Below are 8,569 nucleotides of genomic sequence, written 5' to 3' on the forward strand. Positions count from 1 at the left end.
ACACACTACCCTGTGACGGAATTACACGAGGAAGCCTGATAATCAGCCTAACAGCACATCTTTACAAGAACACCTACATGAAATATGGAAAGTATTCGTCTAAACTTGGTCTCACGGGTTAAAAGGAAATTATTTTTTTATTCCAGAAGAGTGGCTGGCCCATGAATGATGTACAATAAGTTTGTTGAGTGAACGTGCTAACCCAAGAAAAATATTACCATCGTCGGCAATAAAGTCTTAAAGTTAAGGTCGACTGAAAAACTGTACGCTTTAAGGGGCTGCGACTTTGTATGGTCATATAGACAGAAAAGAGCCTCAGCATAATTCACCGTAGCCATTTTTTGATGACTATGATCCTACAGATAAGTAACTCTTAAACTTAAAAATGCTAGGATTCCGCAAATAACATGGAAGGAACAATCTAAAAACGAGACTCAACAAACGAGACTCAACTGGCTCAACAAAATAGCCACAGCATTTAGGTTGGCTATCAGGGAGACTTCAGGCTTAGCCCTAATCTTGTACACACAATAACTATCGCCAAAGCACTTGACCTCTCCCTACCCCCGACTTTCTCCTTTAAGCAGACGAAAAGCAGCGGGTGCACAAGAGGGTTGGTTTTCAAGAAAAGAATCTGACCCCAAAGGTAATTCTGCTTTGCACCGCATCTTGCAACCTGGAGAAGCTTGGGCAGAAATCTTCCCCAAAGCGAGAAATCTACAGCTCCAGCGGGCGAGGGAACACCAAAGCCTCCCCGTGGGTGCGGAAGTCCCCCCAGGGCCCACTCCGGCAGCGCGGGCCAGGAAACCAGCTACCCGAGGTCCGAGGTGGGGCGTGAGCGACGTGAGGAGGCCTCGCAGCCCGCACGGCAAGAGGGGGAGGGAGGAGGCGGCCCCGGCGCCCATTTTGTCCTCGGCCTCCGCACCTCCGCCCCGTCCCCCAGGCCTAGAAACCTCCACGAGGCCTGCAGCCACGCTCCTTCCCGCGGCCCCGCATCCCGGACACGCGCTAGGCCTCGGCGCGTTGCCCCGGCCCGCTTCGTCCCCCCAATCTCGCCCGCCGCTCCTCAGGCTCGCCGATACCGCCCCAGCCTCGCCGCGGCTCCGCGGGCCCAAAGCCTTACGTTTGCCCCGGCTTCATCCCTCAACCCTCCCCGCCGGGCCTCAGCCTCCTCAGCATCTCCTCCCACCCGGGCCTCGCCCTCTCCGCCCAGCGGGCAGGAGCCCCCTCACCCCTCTCGCCCGCGTGTCAGGCCACGGCCTTCAGCCCAGCACCCTCAGCCCCAGTCCGCACGCCCTGTCTGGACCGTACCCCCTTCGGCAAACAGATGCACCAGCGTGTTCCTCTGGGTCATCTCTCTCCCGCATGTCCTCCGGGCGCTGAGGCGGGACGCGGATCCGGCCAACCGCGACGGCCGGCAGCTTCGGTCCCGGTCTGAGCCGCACGGCGCCCCAGGGACAGCAGGGGGCCGGCTAACGGAGAAGCGGCTGCAAAAGCAACGGCGCGGCCCTCCTCGCGGCGCTCCAGCCGGCCGCCTCGCCCAGCTGGGCGCTCTCGACCAGAGGCGGAGAGCGGCGCGGTGGCGGCGGCGGCGGGCGAGAGCTGCGTGCGGGGGCTCGGATATTCCGGTGACCCCCGACATAAACAGAAGCTTCCATTGGTCCGCGCTGCGTGACGTCATGCGGCCGGCACGCCGCTTTCACGTGATCGCCAAGGGTTTTTTTTCAATGAAAGGGGCCGTGAGGCGGGGTGGAGCGCGTGTCCTGAGGGTAGTAGGTCACCGTGCTCTTGCACCTAATCCGGGGCGGGGAGGCTGCGCGGTGCCACTTGGGCCTGGGCCGGGCAGGCTGATGGGAGCCCCACGCTCCAGCCGGGACCACGTGAGAAACTGCCTGGACTCCCAGTTCGCCAGCGTGCCAGGTCTCTGACTTTTTTTTTAAGACCATTTTTTCTTAAAAGGCAGTTTTAGGGTTTACAACAAAATTGAGAGGGAAGTACAGATATTTTGCATTCACCCGGTTTGATTCACTTTTTGAAAATTGGATTTATGGCATTTCTGCTTCCTAGTATCTACCCCAGGCAGTGCACGGGAAAGGCTTTTACAAGGGTACAATGTTTACAAACAATGCTTGTAAGAGAAAATTGGAATCAGTAGGGAAAGGAGAAATAAATCATGGACCATTCCTACTGTGCAATGTGCAGTTGTGACAAGGAGTAAGATCCATATGGAAAAAAGAAACTCTAAGGCTTAGTAACAGGCAAAGAGAATTAAAAAACTATAACGTTTATTTTAGAAAGAATAAAGAGAACTAACATTTACTTATTCTTCTAACCAGCAAATATTTTATGTACATACTATGTAAATCAAAGACTCAGGGAAGGAAAATATTTTATTTCTCCAGAACACAGTGACTAAAATATTTTTAATTTTTATTAATTAGTAATTATTTCTAAGGTGTACCAAAGTACAGGAATAATATGACACATGGTATGTACTCATCACATAATCTGTACCCACCCTGAACAAATGTAAATATTTTCCACCTCTTTGTTGGGTGACTTCCATTCCACCTGCAAGGCCCTCACCACCCTTTCCCACCCATGTGGGATTATCCAGGGCCCACCTTACTTTCCTTCAGGGCCACTTTCTTCATGGAGTCCTCCTTGATTGCCTCAGCTCTCTACGCTCTTTACCCCTAAATTCCTACGAAATGTACAGCCTGCATGCCACTGGCAAATGCCACAGTGAATATTCATCTGTAAAATGGGCAGAAGAGTATCCTACTTCCTAAGGTAGTTGTGAGGACTGAAAGCATTAAAATGTGTAAAGCATCTACAGCAGTGCTGTGTAAGTACTGTCTGTAAAAATTAGTAGTATTAATTTACTGTCTTATATTCTTAATAGAAATAGCAGCGGTACCTGGCTGGCTGAGTAGGTATAGCACGCCACTCTTGATTTCTGGGTGGTGAGTTTGAGCTCCATGTTGGATGTAGAGATTACTTAAAAAAAAAAAAAAAAAAAGCTAAACAAAAAATGGCAGCTGATATTTCTTCAACACTTACTAATATGCCAAGCTCTGATCTAAGCACTTTACAGCATTCTCTTATTACATTCTCACAACTACCCTGTGGTAAGCAATATTATTGCCCCAATTTTCCATGAAGAGCCTGAGGTGTAGAATAATTAAGTAACTTGCCCAAGATTAACCAGTTCATTCAGAAGGAGCTTGGATTTGAATCCAACAGAGTCTATCTGACTCCAGAGCTTCAGTTGGTGAAATAATAGCTGCCCGTTAGAGGAGGGAAATTTTGAAACAAAAAACAAAAAAACAAAACCCAGAAAAGTAAAAATAAAAATTGGCACCCAGCCAAACTACCCCAAAACCATTGTATTAGCATTTGGGGACTATTTCTTTCTTTTTTACAGCAGGTTTTGGGGAGTATCATTTACATGCCATAAACCACCTAAAATGCATAATTTAGTGGTTTTTAGTATAATCTCATAGTTGTACAACCGTCACTACCTAGTTCTAGAGCATTTTCCTCACCCAGAAAGAAACCCTACATTTGCTAGCAGTCACTTCCATTCCCCTCTCCCCCTGTCCTCTGGCAACCACTAATCTACTTTCTATCTTTCCAGATTTGCGTAATCTGGACTTTTCATATAAATAGAGTGATACAGTATGTGGCTTTCTGTGTCCGGTTTCTTTCACTAAGCATGTTTACAAGGTTCATCTATGTTGTAGCACGCATCAGTGTTTCATTCCCTTTTACAACTGAACAATAATATTCCGTTGTACGGATATACCCCATTTTCTTTATTCTCAACTGATGGCTCTTTGGATTGCTTCTGTTTCTTGGCTATCATGAATAATGCTGTCGCGAACATTTGTGTGCAAAGTTTACAAAGTACATACATTTTTAATTCTCTTGGTAATATACTTGGGAGTGGAATTGCTGGATCTTAGGATAACTCTATGTTTAACCCTTTGAATACCTGCCAAACTGTTTTCCAAAGTGACTGCACCGTTTTAGATGTATTTCTTTTAAGACAATAGCTCTAGCTCCTGTTTTTGACATAGTGAATATCCTAGTAATTACATTTAATGAAGCTTCTAAAACTGGTAAGGAGGAAGCCAGAGTGTAACAGTTATGTGTAACAGTTATTTCCTTTGTGAGCAATAACAGTTCATATGTGACCCGTTCCTTTTGAACTTCCTTCAGATGCCATCGTGGAAGGAGACTCTGCCCCCTGCGTGGTCTGCCTGGTACGTCATGGGGACTGCCCACTGGCCTGTGGTTGCAGAGGTCACCATTCTTGTGGAGATCCAGGGTTGGGTTCGCTGTCATACTTGCTGAAGTTTTGCAGCACTGCCATCTGTCTGCTCTTTTATAACCATACTTCTTCACTCCTGTTGACTAGAGCACATTCTTCAACACCAGCACAAACAGGAGGTTTCTTACGCTGCCAGGTGCTTTTCCGGGAGAAGGATGTTAAGGGAGGGTGAGTGGAGCAGAGACCATGCTTTAGTGTCAGGCACACCTTCGCCTCCCCGAGCCCCCATTCCTGCCCAGGGGTCTTCTGGGAGTTGTAGGGTTTTTTTTGTTTGTTTGTTTTTGTTGTTGTTTTAACTGAATCTAGAAAAAGAAACTGATGGGGAACTGTGGCTGCAACTGGATGCTCATCTCCGAACAAATAAATAAGCTCATTGTGAAGTGGAGGGGACCGCCACTGTCTTTCCTGATTGGTACTGGCCTCGAATTCTAATTGCTAATGGGCTTAAGAAAAGTTTTTAGTAGCTATTTGTGGGGGAGTGGAGCATAGATGAAACACTGATGCCACCATTCCCACACACTTCGATTTTATTAGTCTTGGAGGTACAGAAAATTTTTATGTGTTTCAAATTTTGGATTGGCAACATTAGTTTTTTTTTTTTAAGTTTTATTTATATAAGTAATCTCTACACCCCACCTGGAGCTCAAACTCAGGACCCGAAGATCTAGAGTCACATACTCCTCCAACTGAGCCAGCCAGGTGCCCTGGCAACATTAGTTTTAAATGTTTGGGTAGGATTTTTTCTTTTCCTAAGTAAGCTCTACCCCCAAGGTGGGGCTCGAGTTTACAACCCCAAGAGGCACATGCTCTCCTAACTGAGCCAGTCAGGCACCCCAGGATTGTTGTGGGGTTTTTGTTGTTGTTGTTGTTTTTAAAATCTCTGTATCTTCTTAGCTATTTCAGTGGGAGGTTGGGAGAGATTGTTTTACATCCTCTTAACCAGATGCCACTTTATTTATATATTTTCCTATTTTGCTTTTAAGAGAAAGTAATAAATTCAAATACAGAGGTGCATGAAGTAGAAATTAAAATACTCTCCTCAACCTCCCTTCCTAAATCCCACTCCTCAGCAGAAATCACTGGTAGGAGTGGAGCAAGTGCCCTTCTGGGTACTCTGTGCCACGTGATGGCAGTCCTCTCAGAGCTGATCTCTACAGCACTCATATGTGCCAGGCACTGTTGCAGGCACGTCGCGTGTATTTATATTAACCCTCTCTAGAACTTAATGAGGTACATTCTACGGATGAGGAAACTGAGATGCAGAGACGTTAGAGGAGTTGTCAAGGTGACTCAACTAGCAAGTAGCCGAGCTGTGATGAAAATCTAGGTAGTCTGACTCCAGAGTCTGTAAGCTTATCCTCTGTTCCATACCATCTCAACTGTTTTTTGGTTTGATGGTGAACATTAGCTATGGTTACTACAAGAGGGCAGAGGGTGGGGAGCTTTTGAAGGAACTTATGAAGATGTGGTGCCCCGTGAATAGGTGTGCTCTTACCTCTGAGCCCCACGCGGAGTCAGGAGAGCAGCTGATCCCGGATGCAGGTTTGATCTCCCACCAAGCACCCCTTCCATCAGCCACCCTGTGCAACACATTCAGGCATAAAAGGTTCTTCTTAGATACACAGGTGAAAGCAGAGCTAGTGTTGGAGATAGATAAGGAGGTTAAAGAAATGGATTTTACCCAGAACACATCAACAGTTTGCTTGTAGGAAACACCATCCCTCAGGGTCCAGTTCAGAAGTGTGTCCCGGGAGGCTTAAGAAAAACAAACCCCAATCCAATTTTTCCTACCCCGCAGGACAGGACTATTAGAAAGGTGAGGAGAACTTGCAAAGAAAGGTATAGATTTTGTTGCAAGAAAGGTACACACTTTTAAAATTTGTCTGGACAATGCCTGGGACTTCAGCAATTTGTGGTGATACAGATTTCCCATTTAAGAATCCATCTAAAGGCCTTACCGAGGGCCTCTGCTTTGAAATCCAACTTGCCTATTGGCATTTGGATCTTGCTTTTTTGGGGGGTTGGGGTGGGGGTAGGGATCTTGCTTTTAACATTGACTCTGTTTTTATTACAAAGTGATAAAGGCAAACAAACAACTCAATTGAAAAAAAAATGGGTAAAGGACCTGTATAGACATCTCTCCAAGGAAGATATACAAGTGGCCAACAAGCACATGAAAAGATGCTCAATGTCACTAATCGTTACGAACATGCAAATCAAAATCACGATGAGATATTACTTCACACGTATTAGGATGGCTGGTACAAAAACAACAAACACAAACAGAAAGTACCAAGTCTTGGGGCGCCTGGGTGGCGCAGTCGTTAAGCGTCTACCTTTGGCTCAGGGCGTGATCCCAGGGTCCTGGGGTCGAGCCCCACATCAGGTTCCTCCGCTGGGAGCCTGCTTCTTCCTCTCCCACTCCCCCTGCTTGTGTTCCCTCTCTCGCTGGCTGTCTCTCTCTCTGTCAAATAAATAAATAAAATCTTTAAAAAGAAAGAAAGAAGGAAAGAAAGAAAGAAAGAAAGAAAGAAAGAAAGAAAGAAAGAAAGAAAGAAAGAAAGAAAGAACCAAGTATTGGCCAAGCTGTGGAGAAATTGGAACCCTTGTGCATTGCTGGTGGGAGTGTAAAATGATGTAGCTGCTGGGAAAAACCCTATGGCAGTTCCTCAAAAACGTAAACGTGATTACCGTATGTTCCAGCAATTTCACTTCTAGGTATATACCTCCCCCCCAACAACTGAAAGCAGAGACAAACAGATAAGTCCATACCGATGTTCATAGCAGCCCCCCCTCCCCACTGTGTTTTCCCTGTTGTAGCTTCCCAGACCTATCACCGTCTTTGAGTTTACTCGGCAATTATTTGTCTTATGACGACTATGTCAGTTTTGTCCACTGCAAAGACAAATGGTATAGATATTTCTCTTGTACAACTTTTTACTCTTCTTGGAGTTAACAATGGTACTTTCCCCCAAATTGGTTTAATTTTCTATACCTATCCTTAATTTTTCCCACATACTACATCACCTCTATTGATGGCCTAGATATCTTATTTTCTAAATGTTTAAGTATCAGTCTTGTAAGCCCATTTTTTTGCTCCCTCTGAAGACCTCCCTCCTGGTATCTTCCATCTTCCTGTCCCAACAGGAACTAGTTGCTCTATTGGCTACACAATTTTCATCCTGGGATTTATACAGCCCCCCTACCTGTTTCCTAGATCTCATGGTTTTTTTTTTTTTCTTTCTTTATCTGCTATTTTGTTTTGCTGAAGTACATCCTTCAGCAGCTGCGAAAGAGAAGGTGTATAGGTGGTATTATTATTACACATGCTTTTTAAAAAATAAATATTTTATTTATTTATTTGAGAGAGAGTGAGAGATCATGAGCAGAGGAGAGGGGTAGGGAGAAGCAGACTTCCTGCTGAGCAGGAAGCCTAATGCCGGACTCAATCCCATGAACCTGGGATCATGACCTGAGCCAAAAGCAGACATTTAATTGACTGAGCCACTCCAGGCACCCATGATGCATACTTTCATTTTATCTTCACATTTGATAATTTGGCTAAATACCGGATTCTGGGTTGAAAATCATTTCCCTCTTTTTTTGAAGATTTTATTTTTAAGTAATGTTCACACCCAATGTGGGGATCGAACCCAAGATCAAGAGTTGCATGCTCTATTAACCAAGCCAGCCAGGCACTCCCTCCTTCTGACTTTTGAAGCCATTGCCACCTTACTTTCTAGCTTCCAAGGCTAATATTGAGAAGTTTGACTCCATTTCTACTTCTGGTCTTTTATATATAACATACTTTTTGCTCTTTTAACTCTTAGAGTCTTTCCTTTTCATCCCTAGTTTTGAGAAATTTCGTGACAAAGTGCCATGATGGTGATCGGGGCCCTACATTCATTGGGCGGGGTACTCAGTGGGCCTTTTCAGTCTGGAGAGGAAAATCTAGGGTTTACCCTTAGAGAGTTCTTTAATGGTTTCACATGTGCTTGTTTGGTCTTTCGGTTCCCAGAGCCAAAACAGATACTTCGTATTACCTGTCCCCCACAGTACCTGGCAAGAAGTGATCACTAGGTCAGTACCCAGGGTCAGGGGCCAAAGGTTAAAAGGATAAACTTTGGCAGCAACGCCCCGAGAAGCAGCAGTTGACAAATATTTGGTGCGGAGAAGAGTGAAAACAGCTTTATTTCACAAGCCTTTGAGTCTGGGGTGGGGAGAACTGGTTCA

Source organism: Ursus maritimus, unplaced genomic scaffold (genome assembly GCF_017311325.1).
Source record: "Ursus maritimus isolate PB19 unplaced genomic scaffold, ASM1731132v1 scaffold_20, whole genome shotgun sequence".
NCBI lineage: Eukaryota > Metazoa > Chordata > Mammalia > Carnivora > Ursidae > Ursus > Ursus maritimus.